Consider the following 18,509-nt stretch of genomic DNA (forward strand, 5'->3'; position numbering starts at 1 on the left):
CATTGGGCCACAACAGGTTAGAGTTAGATATAAGCAGATGCCCATATCTTTAGGTCCAGAACACCAACTAGGGACCCAGAGCCTTAGGGGTCCTTGAACCTGAAGAAAGGAATAAGAGAAACTGGGAGGCTCCGTGGTTTCTGCTTATACCAGAAGCTGTGGCTCAGGGTGCAAGTGAGTGTGGCAAGTCGATCCCAGGGCTTTGGAGGGCAGCTGAGAGAGCAGACACACAGATCACTGGGCTGGGCCAGGTTCCACCTGCTCTGGGGTCTGAGTCCGAGGGGGCCGACCCATCTCTGAGGACTGTCCCTAAACTCAGTTCAGTGACCGGGCAACTATTTCCTGTTGAGGGAAAGAAGCTTAAGTTGACTTGCATCTAACTTGGGTTTACAACCTCCAGATGACATTAATTCATTCAAGCATATATTGAGTTCCTGCTATGTGTCAAGCTCTGTTCTAGAAGTTAGGGATATGGCAGTGAACAAACATCAGAGAACCTGCCATTCTAATGGAGGAAGGCAGACAATCTAGGAGGAAGTAAGATAATTTTAGGTAGTGATAACTGCTACCAGAAAACAAAACACATAATAGGGGAGAGATTTGGGGAGGAAGAACTCTGGTTAGGGAGATTCCCTAACTCTGGTTAGGGAAGTGATTTCCAATGGACCACCTGTGAGCAAGAATTTGTTCTCATTGCTAGGACAATAAGGGGATAGAATAGCCCCTTCTAGGAGAGGTATGTCTCTAATTATATATACACAATTGATAATATGATTTAAAGATTACTTATTTGGTTAGTTTGGTTCATTTTAATAATTTCCAAGAGCCTCAGTAATTTTCCATAGACTGACTAAGTTGAGTTTCTGGACTGCAAGTGTTTGAAGTCAGACTCCAGAATGGAGTACCCATCCCAAAGTGCTGCCGATGGACTCCTGACCAGAACATTGTCCAGCAACTAGGATGGCCCTATTACCTATTACAACATCATCCTGACCCACAATTTCACAAATGGTGAGTTAAAATTTGAACTGTGAGTACTTCTGTATTCCTAGTCTTAACCCTTTATTAATTTATAATCACAAAGTTGGAGATATTCTCACTTGTGTGCTATATGATCTTGAAGTACAGGAATTGAATAAAACGGTTGGAAAACCTATACATAGGACCCAGATATGCACAATTAATAACTTAATTGTTTTATTTGTATTAATATAATTTAATATTAAATAGTAATGATTCAATAATAATGGCGATCATATAATGACTACTTACTCCATGGCAGGCAGGAGGCTAAGGAAACAATGTGCCTCAGCACATCTAATCCTCAGAACTGCCCTTTGAGTTCAGTAGCATCCCCAGGGTGAAAAGAGTATGCAATGTTAAGAACCCCTAGCTCCAATTACTAGCTGCATGACCTCAAGCAGAGCATTCCTCAGCTCTGAAATGGGAATTAAGATGCTATATACCACATAAATTGTATGTGTGTGAAGATTAAATGAGATAATGGTTATAAACTAATATTGAACGTGCTTAATGGGAGCTTTTAGAGTTACTGTTGTAAGTCTAAAATGTTCTGTACTGAGTAGAAATTTGGTAGTCATTCAGTTCCATTTTCTTTTTGCTCTCCATGTTTTTATATGACCAGTCTGGAAGGCTTCTGGCTGAATGTATGCCTGCTTACAATTTATCACAAAAAGAGCCTCGTGTGCACTTCCAGCCATTCCCCCAATCCCTGAAGCCGAAGGGAAGTAAGTATACGTAAGCCAGCTGGAAGGACTGTGTGAGCTAATGAGAATGTTTATAGCAGTGTGTGAAGAGTGAAAACAATAACATTTTGCTGTTTTTTCTTTAAGGTTTGTTTGGAGCATATATATCTGTTTTAAAAAGATTATTTATTTATCTATCTATTTATCTGTCAATCAGAGAAAGAATAGTAGGGGGAGCAGCAGGCAGGCCCAACACAGGACTTGATCCCAGAACCCTGGCATAATGACCTGAGCCAAAGGCAAACATTTTAATTGACAGCTTCCCAGATGCCCCTGGAGCATATATATCTTAATAGATTCAAACACACTACAGAGAGAAAAAATTTTTTTGCTACACATAACTTTATTTTTCCTTTGGGTTAAGAAGCTTTATTACAAATTTGACAGCATGACCAAAACAAATAACACATGGATAATTACCATAAAGCTTTATGGATCTAAAAATATTTGCCATGAAAAATAAGTCACTGTGTATCTCTCGTTTTAAGAATCACAATGAGGAGCACCTGGGTGTCTCAGTTGAGCATCCAACTCTTGATTTTGACTCAGAGCATGATCTCAGGGTCATGAGGTCAAATCCCACATCAGGCTCCACATTCAGTGCAGAGACTGCTTGTCCCTCTCCCTCCTCAACTTGTGTTCTCTCTCTCTAAAAGAAATAAGTAAACTCTTTAAAAAAGAAAAAATCATAATGATACCACAATTTAGATTTATTGCCCACCTTTACAATTAAATATTAAAACCTTTTGGGGGATCCATGGGTGGCGCAGCGGTTTGGCGCCTGCCTTTGGCCCAGGGCGCGATCCTGGAGACCCGGGATCGAATCCCACATCGGGCTCCCGGTGCATGGAGCCTGCTTCTCCCTCTGCCTGTGTCTCTGCCTCTCTCTCTCTCTCTCTCTCTCTCTGTGTGTGTGTGTGTCTCTCATGAATAAATAAATAAGATCTTAAAAAATATATATCCAGCAATTTTACTTCTGGGTATATACCCCAAAGAATTGAAAGGAGGGTCTTGAAGAATTTGTACAGCTGTATTCATAAGCACATTTATTCACAATAGTTAAGAGGCGGAAGGAACTCAAGTGTCCATCAATGGATGAACGGATAAACACGATGTAATATATAAGTACAGCAGAATTTTATTTCAGTCTTTAAAAGGAAGGTAATTCCTAACACATTGTAAGCATGGATGAACCTTGGGGACATTATGCTAAATGAAATAAGCTAGTCACTGAAGGACAAATACTATATGATTCCACTTGTATGGATCCACTTATACCCCTTGAGTTGGAGCAAGGTTATTTTAAACTGAAGTCATTTATGACACAGCAAATGCAGAAGCCTTTCTGGGTCTCATGTATCTGACTAAAGGCTTATCCTTCTGAGAGAGAAGCTGCCATAAATCCCTCTTTGGGGTAGTTTCACTCTCAGCCTGGACCACTTGCATCTGAGAAGTGGCAAACATGACAATATCATACTTTCCATTTGTTTTCCTAAAAGCTCCTTAGTCTTTTCCAGAGAAGCTCTTTCTTTGCTTTCCATCGCTTTCCCCTGTTCAGTTGGTATATAAACGTCTATCTCCAGCTCTTTAGGGAGCCTCTTCATCTGAATGTTCCTGCGTGAGTGTGTAAATTAATCTTGTCTTTTCTCCTGTAAATCTGTCAGTTAATTTTTTTTAATTTTTTTATTTATTTATGATAGGCACACAGTGAGAGAGATAGACGCAGAGACACAGGCAGAGGGAGAAGCAGGCTCCATGCACTGGGAGCCTGATGTGGGATTTGATCCCGGGTCTCCAGGATCGCGCCCTGGGCCAAAGGCAGGCGCCAAACCGCTGCGCCACCCAGGGATCCCAAATCTGTCAGTTAATTAATAGTCTCTAGATCACTGCATCTGAATTGGTAGGAAGTGTTTCCTCCTAGCACACTTACAAAGATATGTAGAGCGGTCCAATTTATAAAGACAGAAAGTTGAAGGGTGGTTTCCCAGGAGCTTAGGTGATAGAGGAATGGAGGGTTATTATTTACTGGGTACAATTTCAATGTAGTAGTAGGATGAAAGAGTTCTGGGGATGGATGGTGGTGATGGGTGCACAATAATGTGCTTAATGCCACTGACCCGCATATTTTAAAAAATGGTTAAGATGGCAATTTTATGTATATTTTACATAAATATACATAATATAAATATATTTTTACAATAAAAATAGATTATTTAAAAATGATAAAATCATGACTCATGCAGATACAAAAACGAACAAGTGTTAAAGATTTATTTAACCGGCTAGTGAGGAGAAGTCAATTGAATAGGACAGAATGTACATGTCCAGAGACAAGAATTATTTTGCATTCCTATCACTTGTCTTCTGAAGTAGCTTAAAAACCATGAAAGACTAGGAAATAGTGAAGACTAGACTGAACAAGTAAGATATGAGCAATGCATAGTTTTTCACGGAAGTATCCTCTTTCCACCTATCACAGGATAGGGTCTGTCATTCAGCCAGCTCATTCACCCCAGACCACACTAGATTCAAGTCAAAGTCCAACACAGATCAAAATTGACAGAGCTATTTCACTAAAAAAAAAAATCCCAAACACAAATTCACAAAACGGTCTCTAAAAGAAAATTACAGACGAATCTCATTGATAAATACTGGTGCAATGGCATTGATAGTCATAATAGCATGTGACTACGTGAGAAATACTAGAAATGCAAGGATAGTCCAATATGAGGAAATCTTTTAATAAAACTCACCATATTGGGGATCTCTGGGTGGCTCAGCAGTTTAGCGCCTGCCTTCGGCCCAGGGCTTGATCCTGGAGACCCAGGATCGAACCCGCATCGGGCTCCCTGCATGGAGCCTGCTTTTCCCTCCGCCTGTCACTCTCTCTCTCTCTCTCTCTCTCTCTCTGACATGAATAAATAAAGTCTTTAAAAAAGACAAAACCAAACCTCACCATATTGACACAAAAGAGAGGAAGAGATCCCACATGATCATCTCCATAAAGGAGAAAAAGATGTAAAGGAAGCATATACTCAATAACCTGAAATTTGGATAAAGGCATTTAACAAAATTTATTTCTGGGTTATTTATAGTTTGAAATTCAAAATAACTGTCAATAAGAGACTTCTGACAGAATATCAGTATTTAAAATGATAATCTATTTTTAATAAAATGAGATAATTTAGACAGGCTATTGATTTTTTTTTAAACATAAAAATTTTCCTGTAGGGACACCCGGATGGCTCAGGAGTGGAGTGTCTTCTGCCTTCGGGTCACGGCATGATCCCGGGGTCAGAGATGGAGTCCCACATTGGGTTCCTTACAGGAAGCCTGCTTCTCCCTCTGCCTATGTCTCTGCCTCTCTGTGTATGTGTCTCTCAAGAATAAATAAAGTAAAAAATATTATTATTATTATTATTATTTTTTACCATGTAAGTGACTTTAGCACTCCTAAGACTCAGATGCTTGGTGGAGATGGGCACTTGGGACAAGGGCAAGAGCTGGCTGGTTGCTGGCTTGCTGCAAGACCAACTGGCCATCATCACCAGAGGGGACACAGGTATCAGAAAGGCCATCATGACCAAGATCTTGCAGCTGGGGTGTAATGTGGTCATTGCGTCACGTAACTTTGATTGATTAAAATCTACTGCAGATGAACTGAGCCCACCAGGCTCAGGTCACTCCCATAAAATGCAACATCTGCAAAGAAAAGGCGGTGAACAATTTGGTCAAATCCACCTTAGATATTTATGGTAAGATCAATTTTTTGTAAACAATGGAAGAGGTCAGTTCAGGTCTCCTGCAAAACACATCAGTGCAAAGGGATGGCATGCTGTGATCGAAACCAAATTGATGAGCACCTTCTACATGTGGAGAGCAGTTTACAACTCCTGGATGAAAGAGCATGGAGGATCCATTCTGAATAATATTATCCTTGTTTAAAATGGATTTCCAGGACTTGTGTATAGTGCAGCTGCCAGAGCAGGTGTTTACAATCTCACCAAATCCTTGGCTGTAGAATAGGCCAGAACGGAGTAAGGAGCAACTGTGTTGCCCCTGGCGTCATTTATTCCCTGACTGCTATTGACAACTATGGCTCTTTGGCAAAAGACGTATTTGGACGGTTAAGAAAATTCCAGCGAAGCAAATTGGAGTTCCTGAGAGATCTCCCTATTGGTCTGCTTCCTGCTGTCTCCTGTAGCTTCTCTTATCACTGGAAAATTGGTGGATGGGGATGGGGCCAGTCTTTGTATATGGGAGTGTTTGATATACAACTGGCCTTAGCGAGCGGGGGATATTTCTGTTGTTAAAAGGATGAGGGAGTCTTTCAGGAATAAAGCCAAGCTATGGAAACTACATATGTTTTTTATCCCCAAATGTCTTAGTATCTCCAGAATGCCCTTTGGTACTTTAGAGTTATAATAATTTGTACGGAAAAATCACTTTCTGCCTTTTGAATGTTATCAGTTATGCCCAAGCAGAAACTATTCCTGAAATAAATGCATTCTTAAGCCCCAACCAATGTTGTTTAGCCTGTGTTTAAAGACTTTTTTATGAATGAAATTAACATACTTTATTTATTATTTTTTAAAGACTTTATTTATTTATTCATGAGAGACACACAGAGAGAGAGGCAGAGACACAGGCAGAGAGAGAAGCAGGCTCCATGCCGGGAGCCCAATGTGGGACTCGAACCAAGGATTCCAGGATCACGCCCTGGGCCGAAGGCAGGCACTCAACGGCTGAGCCACCCAGGTGTCCCTCTAGAAAATTATTTTTTCACGCTATACGTCCACCTACCAAAAAGTCCTATTCATTGTGCATCATGGATACATCAGGGATTGGCATCTCAGTAATCAGTATGGGCCTTACCCTCACTGGGTGTTTTATTGGTAGTGGATTTTTTTTCTTTCCTATGTGATGCATCTTACAAATTCTTTTTTTTTTTAAAGATTTTATTTATTTATTCATAGACACAGAGAGAGAGGCAGAGACACAGGCAGAGGGAGAGGGAGAAGCAGGCTCCATGCAGGGTGCCCGACGCGGGACTCGATCCCGGGCTTCCAGGATCACACCCCAGGCTGCAGGCGGCGCCAAACCGCTGCGCCACCGGGGCTGCCCGCATCTTACAAATTCATCTCTCTCAAAGCTATCCGATGTTTGTGAAGAGAGGAGCATTTTATTTTAAAGATTTTATTTATTCATGAGAGACACGGGGTGGGGGGGGAGAGAGAGAGGCAGAGACACAGGCAGAGGGAGAAGCAGGCTCCATGCAGGGAGCCCGACGTGGGACTCGATCCGGGGAATCCGGGATCATGCCCTGGGCCCAAGGCAGGCGCTCAACCCCTGAGCCACCCAGGTGTCCCTGAGACAGGGAAGCATTGCGGAGGGTTTGTTGCTGCTGGATTTGTGGGAAAGCTCTGAGAGTGGAGGTTGGAGGACGAAGAGTTAGCTGCCAGATTCTCCTGCTGCCTAAACCTTAACTGTGACAGGCAGTTTCCCTCACTTTGCTGAGCCACCTTTCACTGGAATCTTCTCCAAAGAAGCTCGTCTTTTTGTCTTAGCTATCTGTAGTCAACAATCTGGATACTGAAGACTAGATCCTTCTTTTTTTTAAGATTTTATTTATTTATTCATGATAGACAGAGAGAGAGGCAGAGACACAGGCAGAGGGAGAAGCATGCTCTATGCAGGGAGCCCGATGCGGGACCCGATCCTGGGACTCCAGGATGGCGCCCTGGGCTGAAGGTAGGCGCCAAACCCCTGAGCCATGCAGGGATCCCCTGAAGACTAGATCCTTCAATAATACAGTGAGCTCTTGGGAGAGCTTCCTTTATTTATGTTCATCAGTTGGTTTTTGTTCTTGGGTCAATATTACTTTATGCAAATATCTGGTAAAGTTAGTATCTTTTAGCATTCTCTTGTTTTGTTGTTTCTTCTAGATTAAAGTTATAATTATTTAGACAGATTACCAAAAATATTCTGATTATAACAATAAGTTAAGAATTTATATCTTTTCAATATTTGCTTTCTGCCCTTTGACAAGTCTTTAGTTTTGTTAATTTTATTCCATTACATCAATAATTTGCTATTCTTAATTTTATTTCACATATTTATTATTAATGTCATCCCTAGTGATAGCCTGGTTAGGGTGTGGTTTCTTTCATGTGTCTAAGTTACTTTGCCATTGTACATTTACTATTCAGTTCTTGCTGGATATACTCAACATTCCCATCCAGTCACATCAATAAAAATATTCTTATTATATTAGCCTTTAAAAAATTTTTTTCTTTTAGCTTTCTATTGGTAAAAAAGGTAGAATCATGACTCTCATATAGAGTTATAAAGTGAATATGTGAGGCAGATGTTCTAGCCAATTCAAAAGAAGAATCCAAACAGTGCAGTTATATGACATAAAGGGATGGTGAGATGAATTATGAATAAAGATAAAACTGCTTTTCCACAGGTGGAAATTAGTGGAAAGTCACTACCAGGCTAGATAGAATTATATATCTATCAGTTACCTACAACATACAAGGAGTTACAAAATCGCACAAAGATAATGAACAGGAATCTGAGCTGATAATCTAGAATCTGATAATCTAAAAGGGTATACATTATAAAGGATGCATAGTTTTCCACTGAAATACATGGGTTTTTTTCTATCTCTTTTTCTTTTAATTGCTATTGAGAGCACCAGCATTACATGTCATATTGCATTGGCCACAGCTTTCCCAATGTTGATAGTGTGTATGCTTGTCCTAATTCAAACATCAACAAAATACTGATAGTGCTGCTCGTTCTGTCTTTGTTTCTCTTGGTTCTCATGATATGATCCGTGTCCATAGGTATAGTCACTTTGCCATTTCTAATTCTGATTAGTTCTTTTTCTCTTCTTTACAGTCTGCCTATTTTTCTCCTAATGCTGTTTTTCTGCTAATTATTTTATCTTCAAGTGCTCGTAATTATGCCCTTTCTTCTGCTGCCTTTGTGGTTGATTTTATTCTTATTAAATGAATTGTAGAGTTTATATGTTCAGTGTTCTTTAGTAATTGAAGAATCTGACTATGAATTTGCCTCTAACTAAAAACTTTACTTTACAGCAATGTCCACAATAGCCAAACTGTGGCAGGAGCCTCGGTGTCCATCGACAGACGAATGGATAAAGAAGACGTGGTCTATGTATACAATGGAATATTACTCAGCCATTAGAAACAATGAATACTCACCATTTGCTTCAACATGAATAGAACTGGAGGGTATTACACTGAGTGAAGTAAGTCATTTGGAGAAGGACAAACGTTATATGGTTTCATTCATTCGGGAAATATAAAAAATAGTGAAAGGGATTATAGGGGAAAGGAGAGAAAATGAGTGGGAAATATCATAGAGGGTGACAGCACATGAGAGACACCTAACTCTGGGAAACAAACAAGGGGTAGTGGAAGGGGCGGGGGGACGGGGGGACTGGGTGATGGGCACAGAGGGGGGCGCTTGACGGGATGAGCACTGGATGTTACACTATATGTTGGCAAATTGAACTCCAATTAAAAAATATACAAAACAAATAACTTTGCTTTAGTCTCAAGAACTTTGATGTGTCCCTCGTGCCAAAAGGGAAAGAACACTTTCTTCCCCTGCTTTTCTTTCCAGCATTTCCTTTTGAAAATTTGTGATCCGGGATCCCTGGGTGGCACAGCGGTTTAGCGCCTGCCTTTGGCCCGGGGCGTGATCCTGGAGACCCAGGATCGAATCCCACGTCGGGCTCCCGGTGCATGGAGCCTGCTTCTCCCTCTGCCTATGTCTCTGCTTCTCTCTCTCTCTGTGTGACTATCATAAATAAAATAAAAATTAAAAAAAAAAAAGAAAATTTGTGATCCTAATCTTCTTTGTTCTTTTCACACATATGTAATCTTTTAAAAAGCTGAACAAGCCTTTTGCCCGTTTTGCATTCTAGGTGTGTCTTTCTGGAGCCACCTCTGTGAAAGGTGAACACAGAGGAGTGTGGGGTTCTGTCTCCCTAACTCTGTGGAAGTTTTGTCCAAGCACTTGGCTCCAAGTTTTAATTTTTCCTTTGGACTAAGACAGTTGTATGTATGTAATGGATTGTTTCTGCCTAGCTATCTAAAAGGGTGAGATTTCTTTATCATTCCAATTTCTTTAGCTGAATGCCTGTGATATGCATCATGGTCTGGTTTAATGCTTAATAACAAAACTTTCATTCTTGTCTACATTTTGTGAAGGGGTTGTACTGGGTTGACAGGAGATTTTTTTTAAAGAGTTATTTATTTATGATAGACAGAGAGAGAGAGAGAGAGGCAGAGACACAGGAGGAGGGAGAAGCAGGCTCCATGCTGGGAGCCTGACGTGGGACTCGATCCCGGGACTCCAGGATCCCGCCCTGGGCCAAAGGCAGGTGCTAAACCGCTGAGCCACCCAGGGATCCCCTGACAGGAGATTTTATTTAATTATTTCTCCCCCCCCCCAAAAAAAATTTTATTTCTCCCAACAGTGTACTTTTTTAATTACTTTATTTATTTATTTATTTATTTATTTATTTATTTATTTATTTATTTATTTATGAGAGCCCAAGAGGGTGGTGGGGAGGGGCAGAAGAAGAGGGAAAGAGGGTCTCAAGCAAACTATATGCAGAGCGCAGAGCCTGGAGCCCTCTGCAGGGCTCAATCCCACAACCCCTGGGAGAAACCAAGAGTTGGACGCTCAACTGACTGCACCACCATGCAGCCCCCCAGCAGTGTCCTTTTGCTGTCTTAACAATCCGTGTGTTATGGTTGTTATTATCTAAAACTTATAAGAAAGTTAAAAGTCAATTTAAGTGATTGTCACGTTATATATACTCTGGTCCAAAATTTTGAAATCTTTTAAAGACATCTTGAGAAACATTTGTTGCTTTTATTTATTTATTTATTTATTTATTTATTTATTTATTTATTTTGTTGTTTTGTTGTTGTTGTTGTTGCTTTTATTAAGGACCATCTAGTACACTTGTGATTGGGACCTTATAATCATGAGGATTACATTTTTCAAATGGTTGTTACTGATACATACTAGCACCACTGATGTCTATATGTCAATCTTATGTGACACAACCTGGCTGAACTCTATTATTCTGTAGGTTTGTCTAGGATTGTCTTGGATTTCCTGTGTAAAGAGTCATATGATCTACATTTATTAGCACTTTTGTTTCTTCTTTTCCTGTTCTCATACAACCTTTTTCCTTGTAAAAGTGTGACAGGATGTCCAGTACAGTGTTGAATAGAAGCGGCGATATGACATCTGAGTTAGTCCAGGCCCCACAGGAACCAGATGCTAAGATAGGAAAATGTGCAAGGATTTTACTAGGGGAGTTGTCTATGAAGGAAAATGAGGAAGGAGCCAAGGAAGGCTTGGAGAGCTACAGATGGACATAGGCGATGAGGCAATTAGGGAGGCAAGGTGAGGTGGAAGTGTGCCAGATCCACCAGGCACTCTCAAGCAGGTTCAGCAAAGTCCTTGGCAAGTCCTCAAACCAAAGTGTCTCCCAGGAGCTAGTCTGTTGCACGCAGTCTTTGGTGCAGAGCAACACATGTGAGGTGTGGCCCTTGCTCCAGGCTGCCAGGGATTCTTGTGGGCAACAGGGTGGGCCCTGGATCAGTGACACTCCCTGAATTGGACGTGCAGGGTGCATCAGGTGTGCAGGATGTGAATGGTGGCTCTTATTTGACTTTAAAGGCAGTGTATATAGAACACCACTACTAAATATCAGGTTCAGGAATTTTCTTCCTATCCCTTACTTGATTTTCCTGTCGCCATTGACACAGTTAAATAATTAATGACATTAACCCTTCTTGCATTCCTGGTATCAATCATACATGATCATCTTTTTAAGAGAACGATTTGTCAGTGTTTCATTGTTTAGGACTTTTACATCCAGCTTCAAAAGTGAGGGGATCCCTGGGTGGCTCAGCGGTTTGGCAACTGCCTTTGGCCCAGGGCGTGATCCTGGAGTCCTGGGATTGAGTCCCGTGTTGGGCTCCTGGCATGGAGCCTGCTTCTGCGCCTCTCTCTCTCTCTCTCTCTCTCTCTCTCTCTCTGTCTCTCTGTCTCTCATGAATGAATGAATGAATGAATGAATAAATAAATAAATAAATAAATATCTTTATAAAAAAGTGAGATTGGCCAATAATTGCCAATATTCACTGTTCCTTAAAAAGGGACATATTATATTTCTCAGTTTTCTTGCCAACGCCATAATAGCATCATAGGAGTGGATTTCATAGCTTGGTGAGATTACGAATGAATGTTTCCTGTCTCTGACTTCTATAGATTCTAGTTTTGTACTGTCCAAAAATGTAGCATGTAGCTACATGTAGCTATTAATTGAAATTAAATAAAACTAAAAATTGAGTTAGTCCCATGAGCCACATTTCAAGTGGTCTGTTGTCACATGTGTCTCATGGCTTTCACATCAGACAGCACGGGTCTAGAAAATCTCTGTCACAGCACAAAGATCTGCTCTGTAGCCTGGGTGGCCTTGGAGGGTAATGGGATGGGGCTACACTTCCCTAGGAAGTGTAGGAAGAAAGCCTAGGAAGCCTAGGAAGAAAGGAGGGTTTAGGCCGTGGAAAGAATATAAGTGACCTGAAATTAACCTGATGCTTCATGAGTGAAGAAAGAAAACCTCCGGTTAAGGACCATCCTGCTAAAAGATAAAAGGGTCAACCAGGAAATTAAGGAAGAATTAAAAAGATTCATGGAAACTAATGAGAATGAAGATACAACCGTTCAAAATCTTTGGGATGCAGCAAAAGCAGTCCTAAGGGGGAAATACATCGCAATACAAGCATCCATTCAAAAACTGGAAAGAACTCAAATACAAAAGCTAACCTTACACATAAAGGAGCTAGAGAAAAAACAGCAAATAGATCCTACACCCAAGAGAAGAAGGGAGTTAATAAAGATTCGAGCAGAACTCAACGAAATCGAGACCAGAAGAACTGTGGAACAGATCAACAGAACCAGGAGTTGGTTCTTTGAAAGAATTAATAAGATAGATGAACCATTAGCCAGCCTTATTAAAAAGAAGAGAGAGAAGACTCAAATTAATAAAATCATGAATGAGAAAGGAGAGATCACTACCAACACCAAGGAAATACAAACGATTTTAAAAACATATTATGAACAGCTATACGCCAATAAATTAGGCAATCTAGAAGAAATGGACGCATTCCTGGAAAGCCACAAACTACCAAAACTGGAACAGGAAGAAATAGAAAACCTGAACAGGCCAATAACCAGGGAGGAAATTGAAGCAGTCATCAAAAACCTCCCAAGACACAAGAGTCCAGGGCCAGATGGCTTCCCAGGAGAATTTTATCAAACGTTTAAAGAAGAAATCATACCTATTCTCCTAAAGCTGTTTGGAAAGATAGAAAGAGATGGAGTACTTCCAAATTCGTTCTATGAAGCCAGCATCACCTTAATTCCAAAGCCAGACAAAGACCCCGCCAAAAAGAATTACAGACCAATATCCCTGATGAACATGGATGCAAAAATTCTCAACAAGATACTGGCCAATAGGATCCAATAGTACATTAAGAAAATTATTCACCATGACCAAGTAGGATTTATCCCTGGGACACAAGGCTGGTTCAACACCCGTAAAACAATCAATGTGATTCATCATATCAGCAAGAGAAAAACCAAGAACCATATGATCCTCTCATTGGATGCAGAGAAAGCATTTGACAAAATACAGCATCCATTCCTGATCAAAACTCTTCAGAGTGTAGGGATAGAGGGAACATTCCTCGACATCTTAAAAGCCATCTATGAAAAGCCCACAGCAAATATCATTCTCAATGGGGAAGCACTGGGAGCCTTTCCCCTAAGATCAGGAACAAGACAGGGATGTCCACTCTCACCACTGCTGTTCAACATAGTACTGGAAGTCCTAGCCTCAGCAATCAGACAACAAAAAGACATTAAAGGCATTCAAATTGGCAAAGAAGAAGTCAAACTCTCCCTCTTCGCCGATGACATGATACTCTACATAGAAAACCCAAAAGTCTCCACCCCAAGATTGCTAGAACTCATACAGCAATTCGGTAGCGTGGCAGGATACAAAATCAATGCCCAGAAGTCAGTGGCATTTCTATACACTAACAATGAGACTGAAGAAAGAGAAATTAAGGAGTCAATCCCATTTACAATTGCACCCAAAAGCATAAGATACCTAGGAATAAACCTAACCAAAGAGGTAAAGGATCTATACCCTAAAAACTATAGAACACTTCTGAAAGAAATTGAGGAAGACACAAAGAGATGGAAAAATACTCCATGCTCATGGATTGGCAGAATTAATATTGTGAAAATGTCAGTGTTACCCAGGGCAATATACACGTTTAATGCAATCCCTATCAAAATACCATGGACTTTCTTCAGAGAGTTAGAACAAATTATTTTAAGATTTGTGTGGAATCAGAAAAGACCCCGAATAGCCAGGGGAATTTTAAAAAAGAAAACCATATCTGGGGGCATCACAATGCCAGATTTCAGGTTGTACTACAAAGCTGTGGTCATCAAGACAGTGTGGTACTGGCACAAAAACAGACACATAGATCAGTGGAACAGAATAGAGAATCCAGAAGTGGACCCTGAACTTTATGGGAAACTAATATTCGATAAAGGAGGAAAGACTATCCACTGGAAGAAAGACAGTCTCTTCAATAAATGGTGCTGGGAAAATTGGACATCCACATGCAGAAGAATGAAACTAGACCACTCCCTTGCACCATACACAAAGATAAACTCAAAATGGATGAAAGATCTAAATGTGAGACATGATTCCATCAAAATCCTAGAGAAGAACACAGGCAACACCCTTTTTGAACTCGGCCACCTTAACTTCTTGCAAGATACATCCACGAAGGCAAAAGAAACAAAAGCAAAAATGAACTATTGGGACTTCATCAAGATAAGAAGCTTTTGCACAGCAAAGGATACAGTCAACAAAACTCAAAGAAACCTACAGAATGGGAGAAGATATTTGCAAATGACATATCAGATAAAGGGCTAGTTTCCAAGATCTATAAAGAACTTCTTAAACTCAAGAGCAAAGAAACAAACAATCCAATCATGAAATGGGCAAAAGACATGAACAGAAATCTCACAGAGGAAGACATAGACATGGCCAACATGCACATGAGAAAATGCTCTGCATCACTTGCCATCAGGGAAATACAAATCAAAACCACAATGAGATACCACCTCACACCAGTGAGAATGGGGAAAATTAACAAGGCAGGAAACAACAAATGTTGGAGAGGATGTGGAGAAAAGGGAACCCTCATACACTGTTGGTGGGAATGTGAACTGGTGCAGCCACTCTGGAAAACTGTGTGGAGGTTCCTCAAAGAGTTAAAAATAGACCTGCCCTACGACCCAGCAATTGCACTGCTGGGGATTTACCCCAAAGATACAGATGCAGTGAAACGCCGGGACACCTGCACCCCGATGTTTATAGCAGCAATGGCCACGATAGCCAAACTGTGGAAGGAGCCTCGGTGTCCAACGAAAGATGAATGGATAAAGAAGATGTGGTTTATGTATACAATGGAATATTACTCAGCTATTAGAAATGACAAATACCCACCATTTGCTTCAACGTGGATGGAACTGGAGGGTATTATGCTGAGTGAAGTAAGCCAGTCGGAGAAGGACAAACATTATATGTTCTCATTCATTTGGGGAATATAAATAATAGTGAAAGGGAATATAAGGGAAGGGGGAAGAAATGTGTGGGAAATATCAGATAGGGAGACAGAACGTAAAGACTGCTAACTCTGGGAAACGAACTAGGGGTGTTGGAAGGGGAGGTGGGCGGGGGGTGGGAGTGAATGGGTGACGGGCACTGGGGGTTATTCTGTATGTTAGTAAATTGAACACCAATAAAAAAGAAAGAAAGAAAGAAAGAAAAGAAAGAAAGAAAGAAAGAAAGAAAGAAAGAAAGAAAGAAAGAAAGAAAGAAAGAAAGAAAGAAAGAAAACCTCCATCCTCCGTCACCCTAAGCTCAATCAGTGGGATTGTGGTGAGCTTACAATGTGCAGACTTGCTCTTGTAATGCACTTAAAATATGCCTCAGTTGCCTGTTATATGTTGGTCCCTCAGACTACAGCAATGATAAGAGCAGACACCTCTTTTATTTCATGGAGCTTACAGTTTAACAGAGATAGACAACAAGCAATGATACGTGTGTGTGTGTGTGTGTGTGTGTGTGTGTGTGTTTGAACGAGTGGGTGGTAGGGTAGAAGTGGTAGTACAAGAGCTATGAAGCAGAGTAGGATAGAGTCATTATTAAGGGACGGGAGTGTTATCCTATGTGAGTGTTCAGTGTTCAGGGAAGACTTCTCAAACAAGGGGAAATATAAGCAGAGACTGAAAGAGAATAAAGTGAGGGAGCCAGCCAAGTGGATTTCTAGGAGAAATCTTCCAGGCAGAGAGAAGAGTAAATGTAAAGGCCCTGAGATAGTTCTGGGCCCTGTGCCACCAGTGCCTGGGGTGGGGGGTTGGGGGAGACAGTCACAGAGTCAGGTTTGCAAGACCCAAACTCTGGATGTGGAGTCATGAATGGAGGGTGGAGCGAGGCCTCCAGTTCCTTGGCTAACATCTGTCCTGCGATGGACATGAAGGACTTGGAGCCTCCGTGCTGACTTGGGGGGATGCTGAGGCAACAAGTCTCCTGACTCTTCACCAGGTCCATGGAGATGAGCAATCCTGCACCACCCAAGATCCTGGAACTTGCAGCCCACAGCCTCCTGAGCAATGAGGCTTCACCCATACCTGCCTTGGAAGAGTTCACAGTCAAGTACTTCCCACCACTGCTCATGGCTGCTTTTGCCAAAAGGTGGCGGCTCTGAAGGCACTGGTGCAGGTCTGGTCCTTCCCCTTTCTCCACCTGGGCTCCCTGATTGTACAGTGGCCCAACCAAGACAGCCTGCAAGCTGCGCTTGCCTGCCCTGCCCAGAGGACTTGTCCCAGGTAAGGGGGTTGCTGGACTGAAGTATGGGTGCTGAAAGAGCTCTGAGTTGGAGGTAGAGCTGGGAAGGAAGGGAGGGAGTACTGGAATCTGCTAGGGCTGTGAGTGAGGATCTCTGCGTGAAGTGGTTGATGGTGTAGCTGAAGAGCATTAAGGGGTGTGCTTTTTACCTTCTAGGGATTGTGGTAGAGGTTGTGTGAGGAATAGGGACTGGAAAGTAGGAAGGGAAAAACCCATTAGAGAGGAGAGGACTAGGGGGGCACCTAGGAAGGGCTGATGCTGAGACTGGGGACTTAGACTCCACAGTGGCCCAGGGCTGCTGCTGCTGCTGCTGCTGCTGCTGCTCTGCTTACCCTGGGCCCTGATGGGCTCCCCAGATGTCAGCATCTCCTCACACTGCTCTCATCTCCACAGGAGGTCAGAACTGAGGGTGCTGGATTTGACCTTGGACTCCGAACAGGTCCAAGGTAAAGGCGCCTCTGAGGCCCTGGCCAGGTTCCCTTTTTGGTTACCATTCACAGTGATGCCCCCGGCCAGGGCCAAGCCCAAGCCAGCAGAGTCTGCAAGAACTAGTGGAATTACACATGGATCTTTTCCTATGAAGGCCCCTCAAGTTAGATACATTCCTCTCTGGCCTCCTGAATAAAGTGGAAGGGAGCTGTGGGTCCCTGCCTCTCTGCAGTAGAAAGTTGCATATTAAAGAAATGCCTTTTAATAGCCTTATAGGGATCCTGAAAATCCTGAACCTAGATTTCATTCAGGAGCTGGAGGTGTTTGACTGGTTCTGGGCACTGTCTGAGCAGAGCCTGTTTGCCACCCAGCTGGGCAGGATCTGCAACCAGCAAGGCCTCAAGCTGGCCTGCTACCACTGGGCCTTCTCCTCTGAGCCTGAGCAGCCCTCCAGGTACTTCCTGTCATAGCTCAGCAAGCTGGGTCACCTTCAGAAGCTCTACTCTTACTCCTACCTGTCAGGCAACCTGCATCAAGTGCTCAGGTGAAGGGGTGGGCAGGGTCCTCTAAAAAGTACCCAGGATGCCCCCTCAAGTCAAGTCAGGGCAGAGGGTAAGACAGGAAGTGGTGGCTCTCCTTACTTGCTCATGGCATCGCAGGCAGTCTGGGAACTTGGGCTTCCCCTGTAGCCAGTGGCTGGGATCTCCTTAGGAAGAGAAATTTAATGGGGAAAGATGCATGCAGCGATTTCCTCAACAATACTTTTGGGCTCTGCTGAGTGCCTGGCATTGTGCTGGGCCCTGAGGAAAGAACTAGAGACAACACAGATCAGTCCTGGTATTTGTGCTGCCCTGGAGAGGAGTGTGCACGGCTCCCAGGATGATTATGGGAGGGAAACATCTGCTCTGTGCTGCCTCCCAGAAATTTCTGGGTGGAGGCCTTCTGCACACCCCAGCCAAGCTAAGCTCCCCCAAACCCAAACCTGTATAAAAAACAAGTTTATGCTATGGATTCTTTATGGTCATATAATCTCTTTCCAAACAACTCCTGTCAGCAGTCCTACCAGGTACTAATGTGGTCTCCATTTCACCAGAGAAACTGTGTCGGAGGTGTTGGAAGAGAACCTAGGAGGTAGGTCTGTTGAGACTGGGCCAATCCTTGGTACACCAAAGGACATACTCCTAAATCTATTGGTAAATGGCAGCCCAGGTGAGGTGCTTGCCGCAGGACTGGCCCCGACAGGGACAGGCAGG

The 18,509-nt window shown here is 42.3% G+C and overlaps 1 long non-coding RNA gene and 1 pseudogene across 2 annotated transcripts; both read left to right on the plus strand.

Annotated features, from left to right (window-relative positions):
* Window positions 1-882: 882 nt before the first annotated feature.
* LOC144299385 (uncharacterized) lies at window positions 883-18,270 on the plus strand. Of its 2 annotated transcripts, XR_013366120.1 has the most exons (5): window positions 883-1,011; window positions 1,654-1,748; window positions 8,873-9,045; window positions 16,525-16,808; window positions 17,568-18,270. It is a non-coding gene; the product is annotated as an uncharacterized LOC144299385 (long non-coding RNA). The 2 variants fall into 2 exon arrangements; XR_013366119.1 differs by lacking the exon at window positions 17,568-18,270 and having other exon boundaries at window positions 16,525-17,114.
* Window positions 4,965-6,414, plus strand: LOC144299367 (peroxisomal trans-2-enoyl-CoA reductase pseudogene; annotated as a pseudogene).
* Window positions 18,271-18,509: the final 239 nt, after the last annotated feature.

Source organism: Canis aureus, chromosome 27 (assembly GCF_053574225.1).
Source record: "Canis aureus isolate CA01 chromosome 27, VMU_Caureus_v.1.0, whole genome shotgun sequence".
Classification (NCBI taxonomy): domain Eukaryota; kingdom Metazoa; phylum Chordata; class Mammalia; order Carnivora; family Canidae; genus Canis; species Canis aureus.